The sequence below is a fragment of the Lethenteron reissneri genome, chromosome 10 (genome assembly GCF_015708825.2).
Source record: "Lethenteron reissneri isolate LAM-NWPU_2019-01 chromosome 10, ASM1570882v1, whole genome shotgun sequence".
Lineage (NCBI taxonomy): Eukaryota > Metazoa > Chordata > Hyperoartia > Petromyzontiformes > Petromyzontidae > Lethenteron > Lethenteron reissneri.
In genome coordinates, this window is record NC_083788.1 from 6236941 (window position 1) to 6255930 (window position 18990).

General features: G+C 47.3%; 9 non-coding genes and 3 pseudogenes across 9 annotated transcripts; 6 read left to right on the forward strand and 6 right to left on the reverse strand.

Annotated features, from left to right (window-relative positions):
* Positions 1 to 2122: 2122 nt before the first annotated feature.
* LOC133341057 (5S ribosomal RNA) lies at positions 2123 to 2241 on the reverse strand. The gene has a single exon (XR_009754979.1). It is a non-coding gene; the product is annotated as a 5S ribosomal RNA (ribosomal RNA).
* Positions 2242 to 2916: 675 nt separating this feature from the next.
* On the forward strand, positions 2917 to 3035 carry LOC133341068 (5S ribosomal RNA). The gene has a single exon (XR_009754990.1). It is a non-coding gene; the product is annotated as a 5S ribosomal RNA (ribosomal RNA).
* A 1693-nt stretch (positions 3036 to 4728) lies between these two features.
* Positions 4729 to 4847, reverse strand: LOC133341079 (5S ribosomal RNA). Its single transcript, XR_009755001.1, has one exon. It is a non-coding gene; the product is annotated as a 5S ribosomal RNA (ribosomal RNA).
* Positions 4848 to 5523: 676 nt separating this feature from the next.
* Positions 5524 to 5632, forward strand: LOC133341040 (5S ribosomal RNA; annotated as a pseudogene).
* Positions 5633 to 7665: 2033 nt separating this feature from the next.
* LOC133341023 (5S ribosomal RNA) lies at positions 7666 to 7774 on the reverse strand (annotated as a pseudogene).
* Positions 7775 to 8428: 654 nt separating this feature from the next.
* On the forward strand, positions 8429 to 8547 carry LOC133341014 (5S ribosomal RNA). The gene has a single exon (XR_009754958.1). It is a non-coding gene; the product is annotated as a 5S ribosomal RNA (ribosomal RNA).
* A 1773-nt stretch (positions 8548 to 10320) lies between these two features.
* On the reverse strand, positions 10321 to 10439 carry LOC133341092 (5S ribosomal RNA). Its single transcript, XR_009755012.1, has one exon. It is a non-coding gene; the product is annotated as a 5S ribosomal RNA (ribosomal RNA).
* Positions 10440 to 11109: 670 nt separating this feature from the next.
* On the forward strand, positions 11110 to 11218 carry LOC133341041 (5S ribosomal RNA; annotated as a pseudogene).
* Positions 11219 to 13250: 2032 nt separating this feature from the next.
* Positions 13251 to 13369, reverse strand: LOC133341020 (5S ribosomal RNA). The gene has a single exon (XR_009754962.1). It is a non-coding gene; the product is annotated as a 5S ribosomal RNA (ribosomal RNA).
* Positions 13370 to 14023: 654 nt separating this feature from the next.
* LOC133341031 (5S ribosomal RNA) lies at positions 14024 to 14142 on the forward strand. Its single transcript, XR_009754963.1, has one exon. It is a non-coding gene; the product is annotated as a 5S ribosomal RNA (ribosomal RNA).
* Positions 14143 to 15878: 1736 nt separating this feature from the next.
* Positions 15879 to 15997, reverse strand: LOC133341042 (5S ribosomal RNA). The gene has a single exon (XR_009754964.1). It is a non-coding gene; the product is annotated as a 5S ribosomal RNA (ribosomal RNA).
* A 654-nt stretch (positions 15998 to 16651) lies between these two features.
* LOC133341043 (5S ribosomal RNA) lies at positions 16652 to 16770 on the forward strand. Its single transcript, XR_009754965.1, has one exon. It is a non-coding gene; the product is annotated as a 5S ribosomal RNA (ribosomal RNA).
* Positions 16771 to 18990: the final 2220 nt, after the last annotated feature.

An 18990-nucleotide genomic window follows, 5' to 3' on the forward strand; every position in this document is an offset into this window, starting at 1 on the left:
GAGTGAGTAGGTGAGTGGATGGGTGAGTGTGTGGATGGGTGAGTGAGTAGGTGAGTGGATGGGTGAGTGTGTGGATGAATGGGTGAGTGTGTGGTTGGATGGGTGAGTGAGTAGGTCAGTGAGCGAGTAGGTGAGTGGATGGGTGAGTGTGTGGATGGGTGAGTGAGTGAGTAGGTGAGTGGTTGGGTGAGTGTGTGGATGGATGGGTGAGTGAATAGGTGAGCGGGTGGGTGAGTGTGTGGATGGGTGAGTGTGTGGATGGATGGGTGAGTGAGTAGGTCGGTGAGCGAGTAGGTGAGTGGATGGGTGAGTGTGTGGATGGGTGAGTGTGTGGATGGATGGGTGAGTGAGTAGGTCGGTGAGCGAGTAGGTGAGTGGATGGGTGAGTGTGTGGATGGATGGGTGAGTGTGTGGTTGGATGGGTGAGTGAGTAGGTCGGTGAGCGAGTAGGTGAGTGGATGGGTGAGTGTGTGGATGGATGGGTGAGTGTGTGGATGGATGGGTGAGTGAGTAGGTCGGTGAGCGAGTAGGTGAGTGGATGGGTGAGTGTGTGGATGGATGGGTGAGTGTGTGGTTGGATGGGTGAGTGAGTAGGTCGATGAGCGAGTAGGTGAGTGGATGGGTGTGTGGATGGGTGAGTGTGTGGATGGATGGGTGAGTGTGTGGATGGATGGGTGAGTAGGTCGGTGAGTAGGTGAGTGGATGGGTGAGTGTGTGGATGGATGGGTGAGTGTGTGGTTGGATGGGTGAGTGAGTAGGTCGGTGAGCGAGTAGGTGAGTGGATGGGTGAGTGTGTGGATGGGTGAGTGAGTGAGTAGGTGAGTGGTTGGGTGAGTGTGTGGATGGATGGGTGAGTGAGTAGGTGAGTGGATGGGTGAATGGATGGGTATGTGATTGTATTGGTGAATGTGCATTGGTACGTGGGTAGGTGAGTGGATGGGTGAGTGGGTGAATGGGTGAGTGGGTAGGTGAGTGGATGGGTGAATGGATGGGTATGTGATTGTATGGGTGAATGTGCATTGGTAAGTGGGTAGGTGAGTGGATGGGTGAGTGTGTGCATGGGCATGTGAATGGGTGTATGAGAAGGTAGGTGAGTGGATGGGTGAGTAGATAGGTGAGTGCGTGGATGTGTGAGTGGACAAGCCGATGGATAAGAGGATGGGTTACCGTGCGATTAGGTGAGCGGTAAGTGTGATGATGTTTGACTGAATACTTGGGTGGATGGGTGAGTGGGTGGGTGTGTGGTCGGGTGAGTGTGTGGATCGATGAGTGTGTGAATGGGTGAGGTGTGGTGTAGATTTTGAGCTAGAGTTAGAACATTCTGGATGGTGAACATATCACTCGCAGTATGGTAATATATATGATGCTATGAGCGACGTGGTTTGGGGAGGCCTTCATCCAGCAGTGGATTGATCATATAGGGGTGCAAACGAGCTCACACAAATTCATCAGCAACGAAATAATATATTTCCTTATTAATGTTGTATCCTATATTTGCATAGCAATGTAACATTTTCTGTAATTATTTTTTTACACATACCATCAGCCGCATGGCATTTTGGTAGTGTGCAAAATGTATATTTTTCTTTTTAGTTTTTGCACAAGCAACACTCTGGATCGGTTTTCGACATTGAGTGCATCATCAGTAATGAGGCTTGGCGATGACTGGTTTTAGACAGTTTCAACACGCAGTGTCTCATCATCAGCGTCAGTCAACGCTGGTGAACTGCGGGATGGTCATAGGTAGGTGACGCCTGCTGTATATTTGGCATTTCCGTGCAGGTTTGGATTTTCATCGGGTCCTCCGGTTTCCCCTTGCACATGAATTATAATCAATGTACGTTGAGAGCATTTGGCTGCAATCAATGTCCACACGATGATGAGCCACTTCGTTGAGCTATTATTTGTGGCCAGGTCGCTTCTGAAAAAGAGCTATGTAGCTCAGTGGGCCTTTCCTGGTAAAAAATATAAATAAAGTTTTCCAGTTACCTTCTGATTCTTCAGGCCGAGGTAGCGGTGCCCCCGAGAGACGAGAACCCGCCAGCCCCGCTGTGCGTGAGCGACACGTGGGGTAGACAGCGCTCCCCCTGCCGACGGAGAGAGGCAAAAGCCGAGAACAAAAAGCCTACAACACCTGGTATTCCCAGGCGGTCTCCCATCCAAGTACTAACCAGGCTCGACCCTGCTTAGCTTCCGAGATCGGACGAGATCGGGCGTATTCAGGGTGATATGGTCGTAGGCGAGAGCTCAGTGAAGATTTAGTAAATTCATCTCTAACGTTATCAGGTTTCTCTGATGCTATTTTCACAGCGAATGAGCGATTCCTATGAAACTCGTGTTCACCACCAGCTACAGATGGCGAGCCCAGAGCTCACTTCTGCCATTGTCAAGACCACAGCCCTTAGGGCGCCGTGGCTCTCAGCGTCACGGTGCAGTGAAGCTGCTGAGCTGAGTTAGAATCCCGGGCACGGCTAACATCGGTGGTGTCGAGTGATATTCGAACCAGGTCAGCCTCTCTCCACCCCCACCACTTCACCACCAACACGCACCGTCCACCAGCGTGGTGAAGTATGCTCAATCAACCCCCAGGACAGGACAGACACGGCGTGTTGTAGGGCTTCATCCATCAGTGGATGAACAAAGTGTGTACGTCATGGTTTAAATACACACGAATACTGTATATAAATATGATCACAACTCTTCTCCTGAGATAGATGCTCAACTGGGAGGCTGCAGCTGCTGCTCCAGAGATGAGACCACTTGGCTTTGCACCGAGACGTCTTGAGTTTAACTCCACCGTGAATGCGAGGATGACTGCAGGCGGTGTCTTCACACTATGGGGAAGTTGAACAATTTTATTCCAAGGTGAGTACCGGTACATTAGAGATGAATTTACTGAATCTTCACTGAGCTCTCGCCTACGACCATATCACCCTGAATACGCCCGATCTCGTCCGATCTCGGAAGCTAAGCAGGGTCGAGCCTGGTTAGTACTTGGATGGGAGACCGCCTGGGAATACCAGGTGTTGTAGGCTTTTAGTTCTCGGCTTTTGCCTCTTTCCGTCGGCAGGGGAAGCGCTGTCTACCCCGCGTGTCGCATTCCGTGTCGTGCATTGTAGAGTTTTTTGCTCCACTAGGACCCACAGCTCACAGAGGGGCCCTTGCATATGAACGTCCCGCAGTTCACCAGCGTTCACTCACTCTGTTGGTGAGACACTGCTTGTCAAAACCAGCGCAGAGTTTGTTCCTGTTGTCAACAAATGCCAATGAAACTATTCACTCCCAGGTCGCTTGGTTGATGGGATGTGTAAAGAAATTATTTTATTTTCTGGATTTCGCGCTGCTCAATGCATTTTCGCCGGTGCTGACAGGAAAGCATTCTCTTACAATACCATTGTGCCAAGAGAATTTCATCATTTTACTTTAAATATAAATAAGTATGATTTAGTAGCCGTAATTTTTGATTGATTAAAGGATGTGACTCAATGGCAACTAATAGTTAAACTGTTCTTCCGCCAACAAAAAAATGGTCATCAAATTTCATAGTTTTTAACGTGTCATTCTCATCAGGTCCCATGGTGTAAATAAGTGCAAGACGCCAACTCTAATTCCCCACTATCCCCTCTTCAGTGGGCAGTGCACAACACCCGCTTGTTGCACCCCACTTCTATGTACAGAGATCCCCGCCCTCACGAACCCCCAGGGACCAGCGTGGACGCGCGGTCAAATAAGCCCCATTACCCACTCGGCATGTGGAGGCCCTCATCCAGCAGTGGATTGACAGAGGGCTGTGAACGTTCAATGAGGCAGCTCTAAATCAATGTTTTAGCCGTGCGCCAGAAATTAAAGTCACGTCGTAAACCCCAAAACTGACCAGCGTGGCGATACACGGTTAACAACAACTATATCCGACGTGGTTTTGGCAGACTTTCATCCAGCAGTGGAAGCACAAAGGCAGTAAAACGAAGCTGTCATCAGCTCGAGGCCGAGGTAGCGGTGCCCTCTAGAGACGATAAACCGTCAGCCCCGCTGTGCGTGAGCGACACGCACAGAGTGGAACTTGCGTCTTGAAGTCTGTGGGGAGCTCTGCCAATTCGGGGTGAGCCTGTTACATTTGTTTAACAGCTCTTGGTCATATTCTTGGTTCTTTCGGTAAAGTCACGTAGAAGGGAAATAATGAAATAAAATACATTCAACAATAAAATTATCACGATGTTTCGATTGCAACACAAGCAATCATCATCAGGTGTGAAAACCACGGCAAGAATTTTTTTTTTAATCGCAACTTATAAAAAAAAAATGTCTTGCTGTGGTTTTCACATCTGATGATGATTGCTTGTGTTGCAATCGAAACGTCGTGAGAATTTTATTTTTTAATTTGTATTATTTTATTATTTCCCTTCTACGTGACTTTTACCGAAAGAACCAAGAATATGAATCCCTGCAGTCACGAAAGCTTTAGATCGAAAAGCTCTTGGTCAATCCACTGCCGGATGAAAACCTCCCCACAAGCCACTGTCATGCATATCGTGGTTATGCAATTTAACATAGAACTCTAAGCAAACAAAAACCTGATTAATTCCAATTCTGAATCCCAAGTAGTCAAGAGTTTGACCCTGAACAGGCAGTGCCCCCTGTAGACATTGAAACGCCAGTTCGGCTTCGTGCGTGTGAAACGTGGAGTAAACAGCGCCCCCTGGAGACACGAAAACGCAAAAACTTTCTAAAAGCCTACAACACCTGGTATTCCCAGGCGGTCTCCCATCCAAGTACTAACCAGGCTCGACCCTGCTTAGCTTCCGAGATCGGACGAGATCGGGCGTATTCAGGGTGATATGGTCGTAGGCGAGAGCTCAGTGAAGATTCAGTAAATTCATCTCTAATGTACCGGTACTCACCTTGGAATAAAATTGTTCAACTTCCCCATAGTGTGAAGACACCGCCTGCAGTCATCCTCGCATTCACGGTGGAGTTAAACTCAAGACGTCTCGGTGCAAAGCCAAGTGGTCTCATCTCTGGAGCAGCAGCTGCAGCCTCCCAGTTGAGCATCTATCTCAGGAGAAGAGTTGTGATCATATTTATATACAGTATTCGTGTGTATTTAAACCATGACGTACACACTTTGTTCATCCACTGATGGATGAAGCCCTACAACACGCCGTGTCTGTCCTGTCCTGGGGGTTGATTGAGCATTCTTCACCACGCTGGTGGACGGTGCGGGTTGGTGCGGAAGTGGTGGGGGTGGAGAGAGGCTGACCTGGTTCGGATATCACTCGACACCACCGATGTTAGCCGTGCCCGGGATTCTAACTCAGCTCGGCAGCTTCACTGCACCGTGACGCTGAGAGCCACGGCGCCCTAAGGGCTGTGGTCTTGACAGTGGCAGAAGTGAGCTCTGGGCTCGCCATCTGTAGCTGGTGGTGAACACGAGTTTCATGGGAAACGCTCATTCGCTGTGAAAATAACATCAGCAGAATCCTGATCAAGTTAGAGATGAATTTACTGAATCTTCACTGAGCTTTCGCCTACGACCATATCACCCTGAATACGTCCGATCTCGGAAGCTAAGCAGGTTCGAGCCTGGTTAGTACTTGGATGGGAGACCGCCTGGGAATACCAGGTGTTGTAGGCTTTTTGTTCTCGGCTTTTGCCTCTTCCCGTCGGCAGGGGGAGCGCTGTCTACCCCGCGTGTCGCTCACGCACAGCGGGGCTGGCGGGTTCTCGTCTCTAGGGGGCACCGCTACCTCGGCCTGAAGAATCAGAAGGTAACTGGAAAACTATATTTATATTTTACCAGGTAAGGCCCACTGAGCTACATAGCTCTTTTTCAGAAGCGACCTGGCCACAAATGATAGCTCAACGAAGTGGCTTATTATCGCGTGGACATTTCTAGCAGCAAATTATTCTGAATAATAAAAATAAAACATAATAAAATACAATTCTCACGACGTTTCGGCCACAACGCAAGCAGCCGTCCTCAGGTGAAGAACAGAGCTGTCGGAAAGACAGCGTCCCAATGAACACCGCTAAGCTTGGCAGCGTATTTTTAAGCTGGGTCGGAGGACGAGAGAGCCTTGACAAAGGAGTTTACATATCAACAGAGGAATTTAGCATGTTGATGACAAATGCAGATATGGGGTTAGTAACTCCTTGTGGAATGTGTAGGTGGTGGGGGGGGGGGTCTCAAAGTCATATTGTGCTCGTGTATTATGTAGGATTAGCAGTAATAAAGGAAGGGAATTTTTTTATAATAAAGAACTGCAGCAGCCAAACCACCGCATATCAAGCTATAGTGCATTATGAGTTTCTAAAGAACTGCAAATACCTTCCTACCATACAATAAACCGATGTGAAAAAACTAAATATAAACTTGGTGGTTCCAAACACTTTGCGGCAGCTACCTTAAATGCTTTGATCCAAATTGATACTGACACTGAACGGCTTAAAGAGGGCAAACAAAACTATTTAATTCCTAGACTTATAAATAATTATAATTAAACCACGACTAAAATATTAAAAGTGTGTGTTTACTTGTTTTTGAGTATTTGGCTTCTAGAAACTTCCACATCCACTTTGTTGAGCTCTCATTTGGCACAATGCAATGTAGGAGAATGCTTTCATGCTAGAACCAGAAATAATCCACTTAGCAGCGCGAAATCCACAAAATAAAAGTATTTTTTTTACACATCCCATCAGCCAGGCGACCTGAGAGTGAATCGTTTCATTAGCAATGGTTGACCACAGGAACAAACTCTGGGCTGGTTTTGACAATCAGTGTCTCATCAACAGAGTGATTTCTGGTGAACGGCGGGACGTTCACGTGCAAGGGCCCCTCTGTGAGCTGTGGGTCCCAGTGGAGCACAAAAGTCTGCAATGCACGACACGGAATGACCAGGCGCGTAGTCGGTGCAGCTCGAGGCCGAGGTAGCGGTGCCCCCTAGAGACGAGAACCCGCCAGCTCCGCTGTGCGTGAGCGGCACGCACAGAGTGGAACTTGCATATTTAAGTCTGTGGGGAGCTCTTCCAACTCTGGGTGAGCGTGTTCCATTTGTTTAACAGCTCTTGGTCATATTCTTGGTTCTTTCGGTAAAGTCACGTAAAAGGGAAATATTAAAATAACATACATTCAACAATAAAAATTATCACGACGTTTCGATTGCAACACAATCAATCATCATCAGGTGTAAAAAACCACAGCAAGAATTTTTATTTTCTAAATCGCCACTTGTAAAAAAAAATGTCTTGCTGTGGTTTTCACACCCGACGATGATTTCTTGTGTTGCAATCGAAACGTCGTGATAATTTAATTGTTTAATTTTTATTATTTTATTATTTCCCTTCTACGTGACTTTTACCGAAAGAACCAAGAATATGAATCCCTGCAGTCACGAAAGCTTTAAATCGAAAAGCTCTTGGTCAATCCACTGCCGGATGAAGGCCTCCCCACAAGCCACTGTCATGTTTATCGTGGTTATGCAATTTAACATAAAACTCTAAACCAACAAAAACCTGGTGAATTCCAATTCGGAATCCCAAGTAGTCAAGAGTTTGACCCCGAGTGGCAGTGCCCCCTGTAGACATTGAAACGCCAGTTCGGCTTCGTGCGCGTGAAACGTGGAGTAAACAGCGCCCCCTGGAGACACGAAAACGCAAAAAGTTTCTAAAAGCCTACAACACCTGGTATTCCCAGGCGGTCTCCCATCCAAGTACTAACCAGGCTCGACCCTGCTTAGCTTCCGAGATCGGGCGTATTCAGGGTGATATGGTCGTAGGCGAAAGCTCTGTGTAGATTCAGTAAATTCATCTCTAATGTACCGGTACTCATTTTGGAATAAAATTGTTCAACTTCCCCATAGTGTGAAGACACCGCCTGCAGTCATCCTCGCATTCACGGTGGAGTTCAACTCAAGACGTCTCGGTGCAAAGCCAAGTGGTCTCGTCTCTGGAGCAGCAGCAGCCTCCCAGTTGAGCATCTATCTCAGAGTTGTGATCATATTTATATACAGTATTCGTGTGTATTTAAACCATGACGTACACACTTTGTTCATCCACTGATGGATGAATCCCTGTCCTGGGGGTTGATTGAGCATACTTCACCACGCTGGTGGACGGTGCGGGTTGGTGGGGAAGTGGTGGGGGTGGAGAGAGGCTGACCTGGTTCGGATATCACTCGACACCACCGATGTTAGCCGTGCCCGGGATTCTAACTCAGCTCAGCAGCTTCACTGCACCGTGACGCTGAGAGCCACGGAGCCCTAAGGGCTGTGGTCTTGACAGTGGCAGAAGTGAGCTCTGGGCTCGCGATCTGCAGCTGGTGGTGAACACGAGTTTTGTAGGTAACATTTACTCGCTGTGGAAATGTCATCAGCCATTTCAACCGGAAGAGTTCACGTTGGAGATAAGTTTACTAAATCTCCTTTCAGCTTTCGCCTACGACCATATCACCCTGAATACGCCCGATCTCGTCCGATCTCGGAAGCTAAGCAGGGTCGACCCTGGTTAGTACTTGGATGGGAGACCGCCTGGGAATACCAGGTGTTGTAGGCTTTTTGTTCTCGGCTTTTGCCTCTTTCCCTTGGTCAGGAGGAGCGCTGTCTTCCCCGCGTGTCGCTCACGCACAGCGGGGCTGGCGGGTTCTCGTCTCTCGGGGGTACCGCTACCTCGGCCTCGAGCTGCACCGATTCCTCGCCTGGTCATTCCGTGTCGTGCATTGTAGAGTTTTGTGCTCCACTAGGACCCACAGCTTACAGAGGGGCCCTTGCATATGAACGTCCCGCAGTTCACCAGCGTTCACTCACTCTGTTGGTGAGACATTGATTGTCAAAACCAGCCCACAGTTTGTTCCTGTGGTCAACAAATGCCAATGAAACGATTCACTCCCAGGTCACCTGGCTGATGGGATGTGTAAATAAATTATTTTATTTTCTGGATTTCGCGCTGCTCAATGCATTATCGCCGGTGCTGACAGGAAAGCATTCTCCTGCAATGCCTTGTGCCAAGAGAATTTCATCATTTTACTTTAAATATAAATTAGTATGATTTAGTAGCCGTAATTTTTGATTGATTAAAGGATGCGACTCAATGGCAACTAATAGTTAAACTGTTCTTCCGCCAACAAAAAAACTGGTCATCAAAATTAAAAGTTTTAACGTGTCATTCTCTTCAGGTCCCATGGTGTAAATAAGTGCAAGACGCCAACTCTAATTCCCCACCATCCCCTCTTCAGTGGGCAGTGCACAACACCCGCTTGTTGCACCCCACTTCTATGTACAGAGATCCCCGCCCTCACTAACCCCAGGGACCAGCTTGGACGCGCGGTCAAATAAGCCCCATTACCCACTCGGCATGTGGAGGCCCTCATCCAGCAGTGGATTGACAGAGGGCTGTGAACGTTCAATGAGCTGTAAATAAATGTTTTAGCCGTGCGCCAGGAATAAAAGTCAGGTCGCAAACCCAAAAACTGACCAGCGTGGCGATACACGGTTAACAAAAACTATATCCGACGTGGTTTTGGCAGGCTTTCATCCAGCAGTGGAAGCACAAAGGCAGTAAAACGAAGCTGTCGTCAGCTCGAGGCGGAGGTAGCGGTGCCCCCTAGAGACGAGAACCCGCCAGCCCCGCTGTGCGTGAGCGACACGCACAGAGTGGAGCTTGCGTATTGAAGTCTGTGGGGAGCTCTGCCAATTCGGGGTGAGCCTGTTACATTTGTTTAACAGCTCTTGGTCATATTCTTGGTTCTTTCGGTAAAGTCACGTAGAAGGGAAATAATGAAATAAAATACATTCAACAATAAAATTATCACGATGTTTCGATTGCAACACAAGCAATCATCATCAGGTGTGAAAACCACGGCAAGAATTTTTTTTTTAATCGCAACTTATAAAAAATAAAATGTCTTGCTGTGGTTTTCACATCTGATGATGATTGCTTGTGTTGCAATCGAAACGTCGTGAGAATTTTATTTTTTAATTTGTATTATTTTATTATTTCCCTTCTACGTGACTTTTACCGAAAGAACCAAGAATATGAATCCCTGCAGTCACGAAAGCTTTAGATCGAAAAGCTCTTGGTCAATCCACTGCCGGATGAAAACCTCCCCACAAGCCACTGTCATGCATATCGTGGTTATGCAATTTAACATAGAACTCTAAGCAAACAAAAACCTGATTAATTCCAATTCTGAATCCCAAGTAGTCAAGAGTTTGACCCTGAACAGGCAGTGCCCCCTGTAGACATTGAAACGCCAGTTCGGCTTCGTGCGTGTGAAACGTGGAGTAAACAGCGCCCCCTGGAGACACGAAAACGCAAAAACTTTCTAAAAGCCTACAACACCTGGTATTCCCAGGCGGTCTCCCATCCAAGTACTAACCAGGCTCGACCCTGCTTAGCTTCCGAGATCGGACGAGATCGGGCGTATTCAGGGTGATATGGTCGTAGGCAAAAGCTCAGAGAAGATTCAGTAAATTCATCTCTAACTTAGTTGTGACCCACGTTTGGACAAAGTGATTTAACTTCTTATGTGAAGACACTGCCTGCAATCATCCTCGCATTCACAGTGGAGTTCAACTCAAGACGTCTCGGTGCAAACCCAAGTGGTGGTCTCAGCTCTGGAGCAACATCTCAGTTCTGAGCAGCTATCTCAGAGTAAAAGTTGTCACCATATTTACGTACAATACGTGTGTGTGTGTTTAAACCAAAACGTACAGACTTTGTTCATCCGCTGATGGATGAAGACCTCCATAAACCGTGTCTGTCCTGTCCCGGGGGTTGATTGAGCATTCTTCACCACGCTGGTGGACGGTGCGGGTTGGTGCGGAAGTGGTGGGGGTGGAGAGAGGCTGACCTGGTTCGGATATCACTCGACACCACCGATGTTAGCCGTGCCCGGGATTCTAACTCAGCTCGGCAGCTTCACTGCACCGTGACGCTGAGAGCCACGGCGCCCTAAGGGCTGTGGTCTTGACAGTGGCAGAAGTGAGCTCTGGGCTCGCCATCTGTAGCTGGTGGTGAACACGAGTTTCATGGGAAACGCTCATTCGCTGTGAAAATAACATCAGCAGAATCCTGATCAAGTTAGAGATGAATTTACTGAATCTTCACTGAGCTTTCGCCTACGACCATATCACCCTGAATACGTCCGATCTCGGAAGCTAAGCAGGTTCGAGCCTGGTTAGTACTTGGATGGGAGACCGCCTGGGAATACCAGGTGTTGTAGGCTTTTTGTTCTCGGCTTTTGCCTCTTCCCGTCGGCAGGGGGAGCGCTGTCTACCCCGCGTGTCGCTCACGCACAGCGGGGCTGGCGGGTTCTCGTCTCTAGGGGGCACCGCTACCTCGGCCTGAAGAATCAGAAGGTAACTGGAAAACTATATTTATATTTTACCAGGTAAGGCCCACTGAGCTACATAGCTCTTTTTCAGAAGCGACCTGGCCACAAATGATAGCTCAACGAAGTGGCTTATTATCGCGTGGACATTTCTAGCAGCAAATTATTCTGAATAATAAAAATAAAACATAATAAAATACAATTCTCACGACGTTTCGGCCACAACGCAAGCAGCCGTCCTCAGGTGAAGAACAGAGCTGTCGGAAAGACAGCGTCCCAATGAACACCGCTAAGCTTGGCAGCGTATTTTTAAGCTGGGTCGGAGGACGAGAGAGCCTTGACAAAGGAGTTTACATATCAACAGAGGAATTTAGCATGTTGATGACAAATGCAGATATGGGGTTAGTAACTCCTTGTGGAATGTGTAGGTGGTGGGGGGGGGGTCTCAAAGTCATATTGTGCTCGTGTATTATGTAGGATTAGCAGTAATAAAGGAAGGGAATTTTTTTATAATAAAGAACTGCAGCAGCCAAACCACCGCATATCAAGCTATAGTGCATTATGAGTTTCTAAAGAACTGCAAATACCTTCCTACCATACAATAAACCGATGTGAAAAAACTAAATATAAACTTGGTGGTTCCAAACACTTTGCGGCAGCTACCTTAAATGCTTTGATCCAAATTGATACTGACACTGAACGGCTTAAAGAGGGCAAACAAAACTATTTAATTCCTAGACTTATAAATAATTATAATTAAACCACGACTAAAATATTAAAAGTGTGTGTTTACTTGTTTTTGAGTATTTGGCTTCTAGAAACTTCCACATCCACTTTGTTGAGCTCTCATTTGGCACAATGCAATGTAGGAGAATGCTTTCATGCTAGAACCAGAAATAATCCACTTAGCAGCGCGAAATCCACAAAATAAAAGTATTTTTTTTACACATCCCATCAGCCAGGCGACCTGAGAGTGAATCGTTTCATTAGCAATGGTTGACCACAGGAACAAACTCTGGGCTGGTTTTGACAATCAGTGTCTCATCAACAGAGTGATTTCTGGTGAACGGCGGGACGTTCACGTGCAAGGGCCCCTCTGTGAGCTGTGGGTCCCAGTGGAGCACAAAAGTCTGCAATGCACGACACGGAATGACCAGGCGCGTAGTCGGTGCAGCTCGAGGCCGAGGTAGCGGTGCCCCCTAGAGACGAGAACCCGCCAGCTCCGCTGTGCGTGAGCGGCACGCACAGAGTGGAACTTGCATATTTAAGTCTGTGGGGAGCTCTTCCAACTCTGGGTGAGCGTGTTCCATTTGTTTAACAGCTCTTGGTCATATTCTTGGTTCTTTCGGTAAAGTCACGTAAAAGGGAAATATTAAAATAACATACATTCAACAATAAAAATTATCACGACGTTTCGATTGCAACACAATCAATCATCATCAGGTGTAAAAAACCACAGCAAGAATTTTTATTTTCTAAATCGCCACTTGTAAAAAAAAATGTCTTGCTGTGGTTTTCACACCCGACGATGATTTCTTGTGTTGCAATCGAAACGTCGTGATAATTTAATTGTTTAATTTTTATTATTTTATTATTTCCCTTCTACGTGACTTTTACCGAAAGAACCAAGAATATGGATCCCTGCAGTCACGAAAGCTTTAAATCGAAAAGCTCTTGGTCAATCCACTGCCGGATGAAGGCCTCCCCACAAGCCACTGTCATGTTTATCGTGGTTATGCAATTTAACATAAAACTCTAAACCAACAAAAACCTGGTGAATTCCAATTCGGAATCCCAAGTAGTCAAGAGTTTGACCCCGAGTGGCAGTGCCCCCTGTAGACATTGAAACGCCAGTTCGGCTTCGTGCGCGTGAAACGTGGAGTAAACAGCGCCCCCTGGAGACACGAAAACGCAAAAAGTTTCTAAAAGCCTACAACACCTGGTATTCCCAGGCGGTCTCCCATCCAAGTACTAACCAGGCTCGACCCTGCTTAGCTTCCGAGATCGGACGAGATCGGGCGTATTCAGGGTGATATGGTCGTAGGCGAAAGCTCTGTGTAGATTCAGTAAATTCATCTCTAATGTACCGGTACTCATTTTGGAATAAAATTGTTCAACTTCCCCATAGTGTGAAGACACCGCCTGCAGTCATCCTCGCATTCACGGTGGAGTTCAACTCAAGACGTCTCGGTGCAAAGCCAAGTGGTCTCGTCTCTGGAGCAGCAGCAGCCTCCCAGTTGAGCATCTATCTCAGAGTTGTGATCATATTTATATACAGTATTCGTGTGTATTTAAACCATGACGTACACACTTTGTTCATCCACTGATGGATGAATCCCTGTCCTGGGGGTTGATTGAGCATACTTCACCACGCTGGTGGACGGTGCGGGTTGGTGGGGAAGTGGTGGGGGTGGAGAGAGGCTGACCTGGTTCGGATATCACTCGACACCACCGATGTTAGCCGTGCCCGGGATTCTAACTCAGCTCAGCAGCTTCACTGCACCGTGACGCTGAGAGCCACGGCGCCCTAAGGGCTGTGGTCTTGACAGTGGCAGAAGTGAGCTCTGGGCTCGCGATCTGCAGCTGGTGGTGAACACGAGTTTTGTAGGTAACATTTACTCGCTGTGGAAATGTCATCAGCCATTTCAACCGGAAGAGTTCACGTTGGAGATAAGTTTACTAAATCTCCTTTCAGCTTTCGCCTACGACCATATCACCCTGAATACGCCCGATCTCGTCCGATCTCGGAAGCTAAGCAGGGTCGAGCCTGGTTAGTACTTGGATGGGAGACCGCCTGGGAATACCAGGTGTTGTAGGCTTTTTGTTCTCGGCTTTTGCCTCTTTCCGTCGGCAGGGGGAGCGCTGTCTACCCCGCGTGTCGCTCACGCACAGCGGGGCTGGCGGGTTCTCGTCTCTCGGGGGCACCGCTACCTCGGCCTCGAGCTGCACCGATTCCTCGCCTGGTCATTCCGTGTCGTGCATTGTAGAGTTTTGTGCTCCACTAGGACCCACAGCTTACAGAGGGGCCCTTGCATATGAACGTCCCGCAGTTCACCAGCGTTCACTCACTCTGTTGGTGAGACACTGATTGTCAAAACCAGCCCAGAGTTTGTTCCTGTGGTCAACCTTTGCTAATGAAACGATTCACTCTCAGGTCGCTTGGCTGATGGGATATGTAAAGAAATTATTTTATTTTCTGGATTTCGCGCTGCTCAATGCATTTTCGCCGGTGCCAAGATAATTTCATCATTTTACTTTAAATATAAATTAGTATGATTTAGTAGCCATAATTTTTGATTGATTAAAGGATGTGACTCAATGGCAACTAATAATTAAACTGTTCTTCCGCCAACAAAAAAAATGGTCATCAAAATGCATAGTTTATAACGTGTTATTCTTATCAGGTCTCGTGGTGTAAATAAGTGCAAGACGCCAACTCTAATTCCCCACTATCCCCTCTGCAGTGGGCAGTGCACAACACCCGCTTGTTGCACCCCACTTCTATGTACAGAGATCCCCGCCCTCACTAACCCCAGGGACCAGCGTGGACGCGCGGTCAAATAAGCCCCATTACCCACTCGGCATGTGGAGGCCCTCATCCAGCAGTGGATTGACAGAGGGTTGTGAACGTTCAATGAGGCAGCTGTAAATAAATGTTTTAGCCGTGCGCCAGGAATAAAAGTCAGGTCGCAAACCCAAAAACCTGACCAGCGTGGCGATACACGGTTAACAAAAACTATATCCGACGTGGTTTTGGCAGACTTTCATCCAGCAGTGGAAGCACAAAGGCAGTAAAACGAAGCTGTCGTCAGCTCGAGGCCGAGGTAGCGGTGCCCCCTAGGGACGAGAACCCGCCAGCCCCGCTGTGCGTGAGCGACACGCACAGAGTGGAACTTGCATATTGAAGTCTGTGGGGAGCTCTGCCAACTCGGGGTGAGCCTGTTCCAATTGTTTAACAGCTCTTCGTCATATTCGTGGTTCTTTCGGTAAAGTCACGTAGAAGTGAATGAATGAAATAAAATACATTCAGCAATAAAATTCTCACGACGTTTCGATTGCAACACAAGCAATCATCATCAGGTGTGAAAACCACAACAACAATTTATCTTTTTTAAATCGCCACTTTTTTCAACAAAATGTCTTGCTGTGGTTTTCACACCTGATGATGATTGATTGTGTTGCAATCGAAACGTTGTGAGAATTTTTTCATTTCATTTTATTATTTCCCTTCTACGTGACTTTACCGAAAGAACCAAGAATACGAATCCCTGCAGTCACGAAAGCTTTAGATCGAAAAGCTCTTGGTCAATCCACTGCCGGATGAAAACCTCCCCACAAGCCACTGTCATGTTCATCGTGGTTATGCAATTTAACATAGAACTCTAAGCAAACAAAAACCTGATTAATTCCAATTCTGAATCCCAAGTAGTCACGAGTTTGACCCTGAACAGGCAGTGCCCTCTGTAGACATTGAAACGCCAGTTCGGCTTCGTGTGTGTGAAACGTGGAGTAAACAGCGCCCCCTGGAGACACGAAAACGCAAAAACTTTCTAAAAGCCTACAACACCTGGTATTCCCAGGCGGTCTCCCATCCAAGTACTAACCAGGCTCGACCCTGCTTAGCTTCCGAGATCGGACGAGATCGGGCGTATTCAGGGTGATATGGTCGTAGGCGAAAGCTCTGTGAAGATTCAGTAAATTCATCTCTAATGTACCGGTACTCATTTTGGAATAAAATTGTTCAACTTCCCCATAGTGTGAAGACACCGCCTGCAGTCATCCTCGCATGAACGGTGGAGTTCAACTCAAGACGTCTCGGTGCAAAGCCAAGTGGTCTCATCTCTGGAGCAGCAGCAGCCTCCCAGTTGAGCATCTATCTCAGAGTTGTGATCATATTTATATACAGTATTCGTGTGTATTTAAACCATGACGTACACACTTTGTTCATCCACTGATGGACGAATCCCTGTCCTGGGGGTTGATTGAGCATACTTCACCACGCTGGTGGACGGTGCGGGTTGGTGGTGAAGTGGTGGGGGTGGAGAGAGGCTGACCTGGTTCGGATATCACTCGACACCACCGATGTTAGCCGTACCCGGGATTCTAACTCAGCTCGGCAGCTTCACTGCACCGTGACGCTGAGAGCCACGGCGCCCTAAGGGCTGTGGTCTTGACAGTGGCAGAAGTGAGCTCTGGGCTCGCGATCTGTAGCTGGTGGTGATCACGAGTTTTGTGGGTAACATTTACTCGCTGTGAAAATATCATCAGCCATATCAGCCGGAAGAGTTGGTGTTCGAGATAAGTTTACTAAATCTCCTTTCAGCTTCCGCCTACGACCATATCACCCTGAATACGCCCGATCTCGTCCGATCTCGGAAGCTAAGCAGGGTCGAGCCTGGTTAGTACTTGGATGGGAGACCGCCTGGGAATACCAGGTGTTGTAGGCTTTTTGTTCTCGGCTTTTGCCTCTTTCCGTCGGCAGGGGGAGCGCTGTCTACCCCGCGTGTCGCTCACGCACAGCGGGGCTGGCGGGTTCTCGTCTCTCGGGGGCACCGCTACCTCGGCCTCGAGCTGCACCGATTCCTCGCCTGGTCATTCCGTGTCGTGCATTGTAGAGTTTTGTGCTCCACTAGGACCCACAGCTTACAGAGGGGCCCTTGCATATGAACGTCCCGCAGTTCACCAGCGTTCACTCACTCTGTTGGTGAGACACTGATTGTCAAAACCAGCCCAGAGTTTGTTCCTGTGGTCAACCTTTGCTAATGAAACGATTCACTCTCAGGTCGCTTGGCTGATGGGATATGTAAAGAAATTATTTTATTTTCTGGATTTCGCGCTGCTCAATGCATTTTCGCCGGTGCCAAGATAATTTCATCATTTTACTTTAAATATAAATTAGTATGATTTAGTAGCCATAATTTTTGATTGATTAAAGGATGTGACTCAATGGCAACTAATAATTAAACTGTTCTTCCGCCAACAAAAAAAATGGTCATCAAAATGCATAGTTTATAACGTGTTATTCTTATCAGGTCTCGTGGTGTAAATAAGTGCAAGACGCCAACTCTAATTCCCCACTATCCCCTCTGCAGTGGGCAGTGCACAACACCCGCCTGGTTAGTACTTGGATGGGAGACCGCCTGGGAATACCAGGTGTTGTAGGCTTTTAGTTCTCGGCTTTTGCCTCTTTCCGTCGGCAGGGGGAGCGCTGTCTACCCCGCGTGTCGCTCACGCACAGCGGGGCTGGCGGGTTCTCGTCTCTAGGGGGCACCGCTACCTCGGCCTCAAGAATCAGAAGGTAACTGGAAAACTTTATATTTTTACCAGGTAAAGTCCACTGAGCTACATAGCTCTTTTCCAGAAGCGACCTGGCCACAAATGATAGCTCAACGAAGTGGCTTATTATCACGTGGACATTTGGAGCTGCCAATTATTCTAAAGAAGCTCATTCCCAATCGAGTAAAGCCCTTTGAGCTAAGATGCTCTTTTGGAAGGGCGACTCGGCCGGCAGACATCACAGCATTCCAGAACAACAAAAAATAAAATTACATTCACACTTAAACTTTACTGATTTTATTCGCAGGGTCAGTTTTTAATGAGGGCAGAGGTGGCACCATGGAGATGCCGAGACATGAAGAAAGTTGTGGGTTCCAAACACTTTTTGGAAATATTTAAAATTAAGCCACGACTAAAATATTAAAAGTGTGTGTTTACTTGTTTTTGAGTATTTGGCTGCTAGAAACTTCCACAGCCACTTTGTTGAGCTCTCGTTTGTGGCCAGGATGCTTCTGAAGAACCGCTGTATAGCTCAGTGGGCCTTACCTGGTAAAATTAAAAGTCACGTTCTGCGCAGATTGCACTCTGTCTTTAAGAGAGAGAATGCTCATTTGATGGCAGGATCACCTGAAATGGTGATGGTTTAGGGGGGGGGGCTTCATCCAGCAGTGGATTGACCATGACTGATGATGACAATTAAGTCACGAGAAAAAGTTTGATGGCTTATTTTGTGCATTCATTAGAGAGCACTTTTAATTTCTGGCCGATTGAAACCGCGTTTCCAACCGTGGGTCACCGACAGCCATGAAAATCCTCACCCCCCTCCCACAAAATCAACCAGTTCACAATCGATAAAGACTTCAAGAATATTTTATTTCAAAATGTTTAAATGTCCCATTATTTCCTATTTCATTTGTATAAAACAACGATCAGCAATGAGAACAAATGAAACCCCAATACCAATGATGAGAGGCTCCAGGGCCGGATTTAGGAACCTTGGTCCCAAGGGACACCAGAGATGGAAGGGATCATTCCCTTTATCGCTGTCCACCAACACCCCGACTTTCACCCCCCCATGGACAGTCTTTAGGGGCCGTCCATAAATGACGTCACGCGATTTTGGACGATTTTTTTACCCCCCACTCCCTTCGTCACATAAAGTCAGACACCCCCCCCCCTCAAATATGACATCACAAAGCTCTGCCCACCCTCTCCCCAAAAAATAAAACATGCTTCAAATCGCTTTAAACTATTGTCATTGTAGTGCGTATTTAATGTGGCGCTGCACTCTGATGTTGTAGGAGAAAACATTTATTAAAAAAGTATATTTCATTAAGTAGAACGTGTTGTCTATATTTATTTAAAGTTGCGCATTTTGATGTGACGTCACA